We start from the raw sequence: 14,178 nt of genomic DNA, 5'->3' as shown, positions 1-14,178 counted from the left end.
AAAAAGTCACTTTGGGATTTATCCTTAAACAACCTATCAGATCTGAGCTTTATTTCTTCATTTATAAAAGTAGTTTTGGGAAATGCACACAGGAAGAATTTTAATGATTATAAAATATAGTGTAGTGTGTACAATGTATAATAGCTAGTAACATTTTTTTGAAGTTAACATGCACAAAGGTTAACATGAAGACAATTTGATATAGTACAGTATAGTCCTTTCTATGAGCCTAAAACTGTGATCATTTCTATACTTAAATTTAAGTATGGGGCTGGAAGCTCAAGCCAGCACAGTACTGAGAGGTCAAAGAAGGTTCTTCTATCAGCATTCACCAGCTTCCTTAGCATTTTTCATTTAAAATCAGAGAAAGTACTCTGAATGGAATCCAAAGTATCTTGAATGAATTTGAAGAAAATTCTGGGTTAAAACCATGGCTCCAGAAATTCCTCTTTTATCTCTAGAGGCACAGAACTCAGACCTTGACTCTCCAGAACAAATTAATAAAGAATTTTATGACTTAATATAAGTTGTGTCTTTGCTTAAAAATTAGGTTATAAGGTTTCAACAGAGTAAATATTTGTTTCTACAAAAACAATGACAAAAAAACAAAAAAAAAACCCCCAATTCTGCACTGCTAGCATCAACATTAGCAGATGTTTGCTCAATTCTGTTTATTAGCATTTTAAATATACCTTCTTTTAAGACAATTATGTTCATTGTAGAAAACTTTGAAAACACGAGTGGGCGTAAAAGAAAGCAAAATTATGTGCAACCTCATCACTTAGAAAAAACCAAACCAAACATTTCTGTCATGAGCTCTTTTATTCTCTTTCCTTCCCACTGAGATCACTGAAGCAAGTGTTGAGACAAGGTGTCATAAGATCAAAACTGCCTTGACTGGATGAGCTGCCATATGTAGAGAGCAGCCCTGAAGAGTTTCCTGGGTGTGTAAGACCTTGTGTGTAAGAAATGTTCACTGTGTATTTATATGAGAGTCATGATCTTACCTTACAAAAAATTATTCTCAAACAGTTTTTGAGGTTCCACCAAGATGCTAATGAATTTACCCAAGTTGTCAGAGAAGTACCCCTCACTGGCTGCCTTAGCCTGGGTACAAGTCTTCTTGGCTCCCAAAGAAAATCTCAACTGGCAATAGAACATTAATTTTGCTACTTTCTGGTTCTTTTGATTTTTTTTCTCTTGCTGATTTTGTTTATTTCTGCTTTATGATAAATTACTCCTCATTGATGGCAGCACAGAATGAGAATTTGATTTTAATAATTTGACCATGTGGTGGTCTCTTCAGAAAAGTGATACACAATAGATCTATTTTCTGTTGGGTAATAAACCAAAAGAGAATTCAGTTTGTTAGACTTTTCTTTTTGCCCATTTGTCTATATTGAGCTCAACTCAATTAAAAATGCTGTATATATTAGAAAGGGGAACAGCTCTTTGAGATCTGTACTGGTAAGGTTTTGTGCTTACTTTTGATTCATGGCTGAAGTTGTAGAACTGAAGCCATAGCTCTCTGTGTGTCTGTGTCTGTAATTCAGAAAGATCTTGACTTCTTGTTGTGTAAGTATAAAATGTTTTCCTATTTTTAGAAGACATTAAAAATTAATTATAATAGCTCTTAAATTAAGGGGTTCTGTTCTCGTTGGTTTTATAGAGCTAAATAAGCACTTACGTATCAAATATTCTTAGAAGTCCAAGAAAACGAACTGAACATGTAATACTTCAAATATGTTAGACAAAGAAAAAAAATCCTTCTTACAGAAACTACTAGTTCTGAAACATTAAAAAAATCCAAATTCATATAATTAAGTTAAATATTTTGCAAATCAAGACTAGATTTGTAAACAAAAAACAAAGAAAAAAGATTAGTTTTGTCCAAGTATAATACTGCACACATTTTAATTTACTTGGGTTTGTTTTAATTCAGATTAAAATTAATCTGAACTTCCTAAATTTACTTATACAGGTTTACTGATCAAACAAGTTAATAGTATTCTTCTTATATAATGTCTGATATTTAGAAAAATGAAAATTTGTGTTCATCTAAATTGAGTCGTAATACTGAATAACTTTTCTTTTTTTGCGGTACGCGGGTCTCTCACTGCTGTGGCCTCTCCCGTTGCGGAGCAACAGGCTCCGGACACGCAGCCTCAGCGTCCATGGCTCACGGGCCCAGCTGCTCCGCGGCATGTGGGATCCTCCCGGACCGGGGCAAGAACCCGTATACCCCGCATCGGCAGGCGGACTCCCAACCACTGCGCCACCAGGGAAGCCCCCCTGGATAACTTTTTATATCAATAGCAATTATGTGTCAGCTTAAATACCTCCAAGATCTTATGGCAATTTAAAATCTTGGACTAATGTTAAATGAAGCTAATTAACAAATAATTCTTAGATGCTCAGATAAATTTCTAAGTAAATAGAACACTAAATGTTGATTATTAAGCATAGTTTTCAGTTGATATACATTTGCTTCTTATTTCTATATGCTATTAGAGTGGCTATATCTTCAGGTCATATTACCAATCGGGTTCATTTTGCCACTTTAAGAAGGTGTAAGAGAAGTGTGGGGCTGTAGAAAATCTGTTATGTGTATTCAGGAGCCTTTCTGTTCTGCTAAAATCCTTGTGTGTGACAGATATTTCTTATTATCCATTCCCTCCACCTAATCTTCTCTCTGAAATATGTTATAATTGATATAAGAGGTTCGAACTACGCTAGGAGCAACACTACAAGGTGTAAAGTCCTTTTGTTTCTGAAGGAATAAGAGCATTTTTGTCCCAAAGTAAAGTGGCAGTTTGTTCCAGAATTTGAAAGAAAGACAAGTCTTAGAAACTGAATTTGATTTGCCTTGGTTTATACTACTGGGATCTGAAAAGAAGATATGAAATATGTCCAAATTTTGCAAAATTCAATCAGTTTTGATGGGCTAGTTTCTTTGGCTTACTGATTAATGCCTTCATCTACAATATGAAAGATTATTCTTTATCTTCTGTGTAATTTGCCTAGATAGCAGAATAACTTTCTGGCCTTATGTTGGATTTACAATGTTCTTAATGATTAAAAAAACAAAACAAAACAACCAGAAAGAACAAAGGTTTTTTACTTGTGAAAGAGCTAAGTTCTTTAAAATTGCATTCCCTTACATGTTTATTATAATGTTTTATTGTCATTTTGATTAAATAACCAAGTACTGTTTCTCATCCATGCTCCTATCTTAATCAAGGGCCCAAATCTCTTTCAACAATTCTTTTGATTTGGCCTTCCCAAGACTGGCTCCTAAATATAGAAAAATGAAACTTTCAGGTTAACTGTTACACCTAAAACTATCTTTGAGAGTCTCATGGAAAGGAATGTACAAGGTACTCTACAAACTATTGCTACTCCAAAGAACAGACCCTTAGGTACATGTTTCTGAGCTGACATCACTTAGATAACTTTCAGGATTTACCAGTGGACTACATACACCAGGATTTCCATGATGCTTTTCAGTCCAGAAGCAGATGTTTCATGAAAGCAGACTGCTGACCCAAGTTCCATTTGAGCAAGAACTAACTATACAGGACGGAATGAACTGATGAAGGAAATTTTATTGTGGTTTTTTGTTTAGAATACTGTTGATGTTCTCTTAATGTTCTATTTTTTGTGGCTACATAAGGAAGCCCTTTTACTTTCTTCTTACACTATTTCTAACTCACATTTTAGTAGACTCTGCTTTTGTGATCTAAAATAAAACATTAAGTAGTATCTGATTTTCACTGAATCAACAGCATTCAGAAACTTACTGAGTTTTCCTTAACTTTTTATGGCAATACAGTTATTTGTATAGGATCAATACTAGTATCTTATCTCCTTTTTATTAGGATATAATTGGATTTTGTAACCATACATACCTGGAATGTCATATTTGAGAAAGATTCTCATTTAATCATACATGAAAAATCATATTAAGAATAGTTGACTTTATATATGGAGCCAATGTCTAAAAAGAAGCCCTCCCAGGAAAACCGACCTGATGCCTGATTCACAGGGTCCCTGGCTTAGCGGTGGTAAGGAAGGTCACTTACTTCCTAGCAAGCCTCAGCAAATGCTGGGGACCTAAAGATGAGATTAACTCATTCAAATTTATCAGCTCTGTAGATGAAATCTAGTCAGAGAGTTTCTTAGGTGTGGTTTCCTAACCTTGGGATAGTAAATAATAGAGGTGTTTAAAAGTCCAATCTAAGATTCTTTACGAAAACTTCCATACAGAAGTTAACCTTGTAGCCTTAGTAATTGCTCAAAACTGTATCACTATGGATTTTCAAAGAAAACTCAAGGCTGTCTGTATGATTAATTAGCACTCTTAACGCATCTATATAAATAATCAGGTCAAACCTAAAGAGACCAACTATTTTGCGATCAAGAAAAATCTTTGGAAATTATTTATGATCACAAGAGGGATGGGAGATTGTCAGCAGAAACTGTGAAAGACTAAAATGGTAAAAAATTTTACGTGCCCTTTCAAGGGAATATCTGGTGTTGTCTATTGGATATTTTGGAGTTATCTGATAGTATAAAGGTCTGCATCTTTGTCTCTGGCTAGGTTATTGTGAAACTCTGTAGAGACGGAAATTACCTTGTGGACAGCGCTGGTGATGAAATACAAATCAATTTTGTCTGGTAGAGAATATAAATTTCCGTAAGTCTAATTCTCATTTTAATATCTTAGTGGCTCCTAATAATTGGTTAATTAGTGAGTTAAATACAATCTTTGACATATGTTCATTTTGCATAAGAGTCATAATTTTACCTTTGAAAATAATCTTTAACATTTGGGTCCTTAGTTTTTATTAATATTTTGTAAAGCATCTAATTAAAAAGCAATTGTTTAATTCTGCCTGTTTTAATAAGGATCTTACAAAAGAGCTAAGAACTATTTTTAAGAGTTCTAAGAACAAAAAAACAAAGAAGAATATGTAATAGAGCACTTTTGTGGCCCTCAAAGCCTAAAATATTTACTATCTGGCCCTTTACAAAGAAAAAAAAAAGGTTGCTAACCCTTGCTTTAGATCAAAGTTATAGTATCTCAATTGGCATAGATATTTTAATAAGTGTGATCACTTGACAAACTACAAGACACCGAGGATTTAGCAATAAAGTTAAGTTAGGACCCAGACTGAGAAAATAGGCTCCTTTACTAAATACCACCCAAAGATATATCAGGGATATTTTAACGATAACACAAAAAGTTTCCTTTACAAACAACTAAAAACGTTTAAGTGTTACTTTATAAAGAAACTGTTTAATACTATTTTTTCATTGAGTAGTTTTCAGACTTCTCAATACTGATTAAAGTTTACTGAACATGCCTTCAGATGGAAACAAAGCTGAACACAAGTTTCACTAGAATCTAGTTTTTGAAATAATTTTACACATTGCTGTATAAATAAAACAATCTGGACAATAACAAAACAAAAATAACAAAAAACCCTACTAAATTCAGAATTATATCTGACAAGAAAATATTTTTTCCCTCAGTAATACAAACCTACAATAGTATCCTTATGGTGTTCAACACTGTTGAGTATTGCGGGGGGGATGCTGAAAATTTCATAAGGAAATAGATTTTATCCTTCCAAAATTCCTGGGGAAAAGATGTCTTTTAAAAACCTCTTTGTTATACAACATTTCAAATATATATAAAAGTAGAGAGGATAATGAATTTTATGCATTCTTTATCCAGCTTCAATTATTAATTCATGGCCGGTACTTCCTCCCTCCCTTGCAATTATTTGGAAGCAAATCCCAGACAAAAGATACTCCTTATAAAAACCAAGACTAATTCCAGAGGCTTTTCTATATTATTAAAACCTACCTCAGCTGTCAGACCTCATGGATACTACTTTATTTTTTGGATAAAATGCCTAATGTTCTCCTTCTCTTTCACGCTTTACTGTATTTTATTCATGAAGGATCCACTGGGGAAAAAAGTCCGAAGACCAAGGAACTTGTTCTGTTTCTACAGACTGACCTTCTTGATGTTGATGCCTGATGACTGGCTGGATAAATTTTTCCAAAAGTGGCAAAAGATGGGGAAAAGTAAAGTTGAATCAAGGAAGAAAAATGATAAATCTAATAAATCAATTACTATCTGTACTTGTAGAAAGCAGAGAACAGATCTGCAAGGAAGGCACTGAAGTTAAAACCTGTCGCATCAGTTGGCTGTGCATTCCTCAAGGAGTCTCTTCTCTTGCCCTCCTCCAGCTGGCAACCAGTTCAGCTAAAAAGTCCCTAACCGTATTAACCTCCCACTGGGATTCAATAAGAGGTAGCTTTTGACTTCAGCGGCTTTCTTTATGAAAAAGTAAACCCCCATAACCAGCCAGTGGGTGGGGGAGCAGAAAAATGACAAAGCGAGGAACTGTAAAGGAGTTTAAACTCTTTTGAGATTAGTATAGTCATATGAACCTCTAAATAAGGCAAGTACTTTATTTTACTGCTTAGAACCAATTAGTTCAGAAAGGAGAGCAACAGAAGCTTTTGCTTAGTGCCAAAGCCAATACCAGAATTATGAGGTTTTAGGAAGGAAGAACAGAGGCACTGACCTTCTTTAGAAATTAGTTAAATTACCTGCCTTCATATTCGAGACAATTAACTGAAGAAGTACAATAAGCAGTGAAGGTTGCTTATTTAGGCTCTGCCTACCTCAAAGGAATCATGTACCACCTAAGGGGCTCAAAGGTGTTGGGGAGCTATCTTACATCTGTAAAGTACCATAAAGCCCTGATGGGAATATAAGCCTCCAATCAAGGAAGGGCCAGGTAACCCCCAAGCACCACCTGCAAAGCAAGTACAGAATCATACAGCAATTTGTGTCATAAGATGAAATGGTATATTAAAATAGTATCTGTGGTGTCATGAGACATAGTATAGAACAGTGGTCTCCAACCTGAGGTGTGTAAAAGGGTCAAGCTGTTTTCCAGATTTCCAAGGGCCCAATAGAAAGTGTACATTCACCCATAATGAAGTCGTATATGCAGATTAAAATGACAAATATTTAATTTTATCTGGAATTTTAAGTACTCCAGGTGGTATCATTATACTGGTGCTGCTCAAAAGTGCTGACTGGCTCTTAGTTCCTAATTACTTTTCTTTCTTTCAGGAAAAATAATATATGTTGTTTGTAAACAAACATTTTCAAAATAGCAGGCTTATGAGGAAGAAAAAATATAGCCTTTAGTGGGACCAGGTTGATTTCAGTTTTCTAAGTGAGGTCATACCTTCAGTGTTTTTCAAAAAATTTTTTTCTTTATTGAGGTAATATATACAAAACACAAAATTTACCATTTCAACCATTTTTAAGTGTACAATTTAATGACATTAAGTACATTCACAATATTGTGGAACCACTGCCATTATCTATTTCCAGAAATTTTTCATCATCCAAAACTGAAACTCTGTACTCAGTAAGCAGTAATTCCCCATCTCCTCTAATCCCAGATCATACCTTCAATGTTAAATAAAAAAAAAAAAGGGCATGACATGATACTATACATAGAAAAGCCTAAAGATGCCACCAGAAAACTACTAGAGCTAATCAATGAACTTGGTAAAGTTGCAGGATACAAAATTAATACACAGAAATCTCTTGCATTCCTATACACTAACAACGAAAGGGCAGAAAGAGAAATTAAGGAAACAATCCCATTTACCATTGCAACAAAAAGAATAAAATACCCAGGAATAAACCTACCTAAGGAGGCAAAAGACCTGTACACAGAAAACTGTAAAATACTGATGAAAGAAATCAAAGATGACACAAACAGATGGAGAGATACACCATGATCTTGGATTGGAAGAATCAATGTTGTCAAAATGACTATACTACCCAAAGCAATCTACAGATTCAATGCAATCCCTACCAAATTACCAATGGCATTTTTCACAGAACTAGAACAGAAAATTTTACAATTTCTTTGGAAACACAAAAGACCCTGAGTAGCCAAAGTGATCCTGAGAAAGAAAAACAGAGCTGCAGGAATCAGGCTCCCTGACTTCAGACTATACTACAAAGCTACAGTAATCAAGACAGTATGGTACTGGCACAAAAACAAATGCAGATTAATGGAACAGGATAGAAAGCCCAGAGATAAACCCACACACCTATGGTCATCTAATCTACAAAAAAGAAGGCAAAAATATACAATGGAAAAAAGACAGCCTCTTCAACAAGTGGTGCCAGGAAAACTGGACAGCTACATGTAAAAGAATGAAATTAGAACACTCCCTAACACCATACACAAAAATAAACTCAAAATGAATTAAAGACCTAATTGTAAGGCCAGACACTAGAAACATAGGCAGAACACTCTATGACATAAATCACAGCAAGATCCTTTTTGACCCACCTCCTAGAGAAAGGGAAATAAAAACAAAAATAAACACATGGGACCTAATGAATCTTAAAAGCTTTTGCACAGCAAAGGAAACCATAAACAAGACGAAAAGACAACCCTCAGAATGGGAGAAAATGTTTGCAAATGAAACAACAGACAAAGGGTTAATCTCCAAAATATACAAGCAGCTCATGCAGCTCAAAATCAAAAAAACAAACAACCCAATCCAAAAATGGGCAGAAGACCTAAACAGACATTTCTCCAAAGAAGATATACAGATGGCCAACAAACACATGAAAAGATGCTCAACAACACTATTAGAGAAATGCAAATCAAAAGTACAATGAGGCATCTCCTCACACCGGTCAGAATGGCCATCTTCAAAAAAATCTACAAACAATACGCTGGAGAGAGTGTGGAGAAAAGGGAACCCTCATACACTGCTGGTGGGAATGTAAATTGATACAGCCACTATGGAAAAGAATATGGAGGTTCCTTAAAAGCTAAACACAGAACTACCATATGACCCAACAATCCCACTCCTGGGCATATACCCAGAGAAAACCGTAATTCAAAAAACCACATGCACCCCAATGTTCATAGCAGCACTACTTACAATAGGCAGGACATGGAAGCAACCTAAATGTCCATCAACAGAGGAATGGATAAAGAAGATGTGATACATATATACAATGGAATATTACTCAGCCATAAAAAGAATGAAATTGGGTCATTTGTAGAGACATGGATGGCCTTAGAGAGTGTCATACAGAGTGAAGTAAGTCAGAAAGAGAAAAGCAAATATTGTATAATAATGCATATATGTGGAATCTAGAGATGATCTTATCGGCAAAGCAGAAATAGAGACATAGATGTAGGGAACGAATGTACAGATACCAAGGGGGAAAGGGGTGGGGTGGGAGGAACTGGGAATGCACTGTGGTAACCTAAATGGGAAGGAAGTCCAAAAGGGAAGGGACATCTGTATGTATATGGCTGATTCATTTTGTTGCACAGTGGAGACTAACACAACATTGTAAAGCAACCATATTCCAATAAAAGTTAATAAAAAAGGCAAAATAAAACAACTCAAATTTCAAAAGTATATGGTAAACCATTAGAATATGTTCAAGCATATTCTATGTCTGAGAAACTACCACTTGAAGGAAATACATAGGTAATGCTATATTGTTTTAGAAAATGTTATTCGCCACAGTAAGGAGCTGTTTTCTTGCTATGCTCCATGAATGTCAGATCTACATAAGCTATCTACTGAAAATCCTTACTTAATATCTATTTTATACTTTCCAATCACAGGTGAAGAACAGACCATACTGGGCTCTCAGGAATAAAAAAAAAAACACATTTTTCACATTCTCAGAAAATATAAAAATTGCTAAAAGAGCAAGAAAATGGCTTTTGAGGGCTAGTTCAAGTCCATGTGAGAAGAACAAGGATTGACTCAATTTATTCTTTCCAAAATCTTACTAGCCATAGATGGCTTCGGCAGGGGAAGATATGAAGCTATTACATTTTTAAATAACCTGGCTTCATTGTTCTTTGTTGTTTAATTTCCCACTAAACTGCATACAGCCCTAGTGGTTCCAAATATTCTTTAAGAATAGCAAAATAAAAATACAACCAAGAAGGAGTAGGAAGCAAGTTGAAGACATGTATGCTATTAACTGGCTACTTATGGGAATATAATGCTTTCCAAACTTCTTAAAGTTTGTTATAAAAAAACAATTTAAGGGCCAATTTCTCATTCCTTTGCCCTTTCTCTTGAGATACCATCACATTATAGTATTCCATTGTTTCATGTCATTAAGCTTAGACAACAGGCCTTATTATATTAGTAAGATGCGGCTGGAAGGCTGCTGGTCTGCAGAAGAGATGGAGTTGAGTCCTTGCTTTGCTATCCATCAGTTTTGGAACTTGTGTGATTTATGGAGCTTAAAATGAATCGAGGTTTAGTACCTAAGAAATAGGACTAGAGCTTGCAAGGTTGAGGTTGAAAAACTAGAGAAAGCATAAATAGGATAATTGAAGACAACACATGAATTGTCAAAGGAAAATGCAAAGACAATAAATATAATATTTAGCTATTTACACCAGAACATATACTTAATAAATACTATTAAACATTTATTAAATGAAGGAATAAATGAGTAAGTAAAACTCTGGGAATAGTTAAAATTTAGGACAAAAGACAAAGATAAATTTTACTCTGTTGCAGATTAAATGATCTCACAGTAAATATTCACCTGTCTCCTGTTTTTTCCTGAGACATTATGTCTTAACGCATTCTGCCATCTACTTTGGTAGTTTTAACCTGAGAAGTCAAAAGCTTGAAGAGAGGTGAGAAACTAGAGGTGTTCTTAGTGAAACATGATAAGGATTGGAGTAAAGTAGTGGCAGAGGAAATGTGAAAGAAAGGCCTAGTGATTCTTCTGAAGAAGGAACCAACAGGATTTGTTGACTACATATTAGAGATGAAAGAGAAGAATGAATAAAGATGAGGCCCCTATACGGGAAAAGAATCTAAAAAAGAGTGGATATACGTATATGTATAACTGACTCACTTTGCTGTACACCTGAAACTAACACAACATTGTAAATCAACTATATTCCAATAAAATTTTTTTTTAAAGTTAAAAAAAAAAAAGATGAGGCCCAAGTTTCCAGTCTAAGAGAGTGATGACGCAATAGGGAAGATGAAAAACAGGGTTAGTTTTAGGAAGGACAATTATGAATTCAAATTTAGATATTTTGAATTGCAATAAGGAAAAGATAATCATTTAGAAATGGTTAGAAAGAAAGTGAAGCTGGTATTCTGATCCAAAGAAAAGGATCTCCTAGACATACTTCTATTAACTAGTGTCAACATTTAATGTAAGATGACAAATATGAAGCCAAATATTTACATGTTCTTTGGCCCAAGTGTGCTTACATTAAATAGGAACAGCGTATAAGGGAACAAGTCTTGCTAAGGTCAAAGCAACTAACTTCTAAATTCCAAACTCACATCAGGTTTATAGTAGTCAAAGTGGCTGAATGAGAATCTGTACTGTTCCTGAAAATATCACAAGCACAGGTTCACTAAGCTGAAGCTAGGAAACAACTCACTCCAATAAACTCACTTCAGTGAACTGCAATCAATGTATATACAATAGATATATACACAGCAATAGTATACTTATGATTATAATCACAGAGGGGAAAAGGAAGAAGACAAGGAGGATAACGCACACCTTCTACTGGCGTCAATAAATATGTTCTAATATAAAAAGTATAGCGAATTAATGTCCCTTCAGATGCTAACTCATTTATTATATTAAAAAAATCTTAAACTGATGTAGAGTTGATTTACAATGTTGTGTTAACTTATGGTGTACAGCAAAGTGATTCAGTTATATATATTTTTTCATATTCTATTCTATTATGGTTTATTTCAGGATATTGAATACAGTTTCCTGTGCTATACAGTAGGACCTTGCTGTTTATCTATTTTATATATCATAGTTTGTATCTGCTAATCCCTAACTCCTAATTTATCCCCACCCCCACCCCCTTTCCCCCTGGTAACCATAAGTTTCTTTTCTATGTCTGTGAGTCTGTTTCTGTTTTGTAAATAAGTTCATTTGTGTCACAGTTTAGATTCCACATATAAGTGATATCATATGGTATTTGTCTTTCTTTTTGTCTTACTTCACTTAGTATGATCATCTCTAGGCCCATCTACATTGTTGCAAATGACATTATTTCCTTTTTTATTGCTGAGTAGTAGTCACATTGTGTATCTATGCCACATCTTCTTTATAAATTCATCTGTCAATGGACATTTAGGTTGCTTCCATGTCTTGGCTATTGTAAATAGTGCTGGTATGAACACTGGGGTGCATGTACCTTTCCAAATTAGAGTTTTTTCTGGAAATGTGACCAGGAGTGCTATCGTATGACAACTCTATTTTTTTAATTAATTAATTAATTTATGGCTGCATTGGGTCTTCGTTTCTGCGTGTGGACTTTCTCTAGTTGCAGTGAGTGGGGGCTGCTCTTCGTTGTGGTGCACGGGCTTCTCATTGTGGTAGCTTCTCTTGTTGCAGAGCACGGGCTCCAGGCACGCAGGCTTCAGTAGTTGTGGCGTGCGGGCTCAGTAGTAGTGGCTTGTGGGCTCTAGAGTGCAGATTCAGTAGTTGTGGCACACGAGCTTAGTTGCTCCGCGGCACGTGGGATCTTCCCCGACCAGGGCTAGAACCCGTGTCCCCTGCATTGACAGGCAGATTCTTAACCACTGCACCACCAGGGAAGTCCAGCAACTCTCTTTTTAATTTTTTAAGGAACCTCCATACTGTTTTCCATAGTGGCTGCACCAATTTACATTCCTGTCAACAGTGTAGAAGAGTTCCCTTTTCTGCACAGCCTCTCCAGCATTTGTTATTTGTAGACTTATAATGATGGCCATTCTGACTGGTGTGAGGTGGTACCTCATCATAGTTTTGATTTGCATTTCTCTAATAACTAGCGATGTTGAGCACTTTAGATACTAATTTAGACATCAATGTTTCCTCAGAAAAATATCTTAGATGAAAAAGAGGGAATGGTACCAAATAAGTGCTGTGACAAGAGCACCAGGGTGCTAACAGCATACTGCTACCCCTAATACCTGTACTGCTGGGGTTCTCCCTTTCCAGTGAGAAAAGAAAAGAAGAGGGAAGGGCAGAGGGAGATGAAATATGCCGGGGGCTCTGCTTCCAACCAGGGTTACTCCTGACATTTTGGCCATTATGTCATCCATGGGCTCTATTCACTAAAGCCAGAATCACTCCCCTCTCCACATCTTTGCGACAACCAAAATACCCTCTCACATTTCCAAAAGCTAGGGTGGGCAGTGGGGTGGAGAGGTGGAGGTGGGGTAGGAGTTGATAAGTTCCTGGACACCTGAACTTTACAATTCAAGAATTTTCATGAAATATGGTTCATTCATTAAATATCTATAAGCCTTCAATCTTGATTTTACTTGTCAGAATCCAGTAATAAATGCCATCATGTTCACTGGCTTGATTTCCTTAGGCTCAACCTATTTGAAATACTTCCAAAAAAAAAAATCTAATATAGCAATAAAATGATGTATTCGCAGAAGAGAGAGGAAACCCTGTTCCGAGGTTTCTGTATTCCATTAGACTACACGTAGGTTTGCTACAGTATATGAATGGGTTAATTAACACAGGCTATCACTAAACTCTGTAATTTCACTACAGTAACAGTGAAATAAGGACTTACAGCTGCAGGTCAACAACCTGGGGTCCCAGTGAAACTACTCATAAAGTAAGGCTCCCTAAAAGTTATGAGACCAATTTATTTATAATTACATAAAAGAAGGGGGATACATATGGTGGGGCCTACATTTGCTTCTGGTTCTCCAGGACCAGGCAGACAATGTAGGCTCAATAAATGTCTGCTGAATGAATCCATAAGAAATAAGAATATAAATCATATCACCTCAAATACATGCTTATGCTATTTAAATCTACAGATAGTTGTGGCTGGTTTCTGAATTGGAATCTTCCATTTTTTTGCATTCAATGTTTTACAGAGCCACCTCTGATTGCTAGACAGTGTTTGCCTATGAATTAATTTTAGTCCTCTAAGGACTGAGTTAGTTTCTGATATTCTACAACCACATAAAAGGTAGAGTTACAATTTTTTTTCTCCACAGAATTCCAAGCCAGAGTTGTAACAGACCGTAAAAGATAGTTTACCCCATGATTAAGTGAAAGCATCC

The 14,178-nt window shown here is 35.6% G+C and overlaps 1 protein-coding gene across 6 annotated transcripts in view; it reads right to left on the bottom strand.

Annotated features, from left to right (window-relative positions):
- TMCC1 (transmembrane and coiled-coil domain family 1) overlaps window positions 1-14,178 on the bottom strand; it is a 220,758-nt gene that overhangs the window by 43,246 nt on the left and 163,334 nt on the right. The gene's annotated exons all lie outside the window — the stretch shown is intronic.

The sequence above is a fragment of the Leucopleurus acutus genome (genome assembly GCF_964270905.1).
Source record: "Leucopleurus acutus genome assembly, chromosome: 10".
Taxonomy (NCBI): domain Eukaryota; kingdom Metazoa; phylum Chordata; class Mammalia; order Artiodactyla; family Delphinidae; genus Leucopleurus; species Leucopleurus acutus.
Note: the sequence above shows the minus strand (reverse complement) of the source record. Positions and strands in the feature narration are given on the sequence as shown.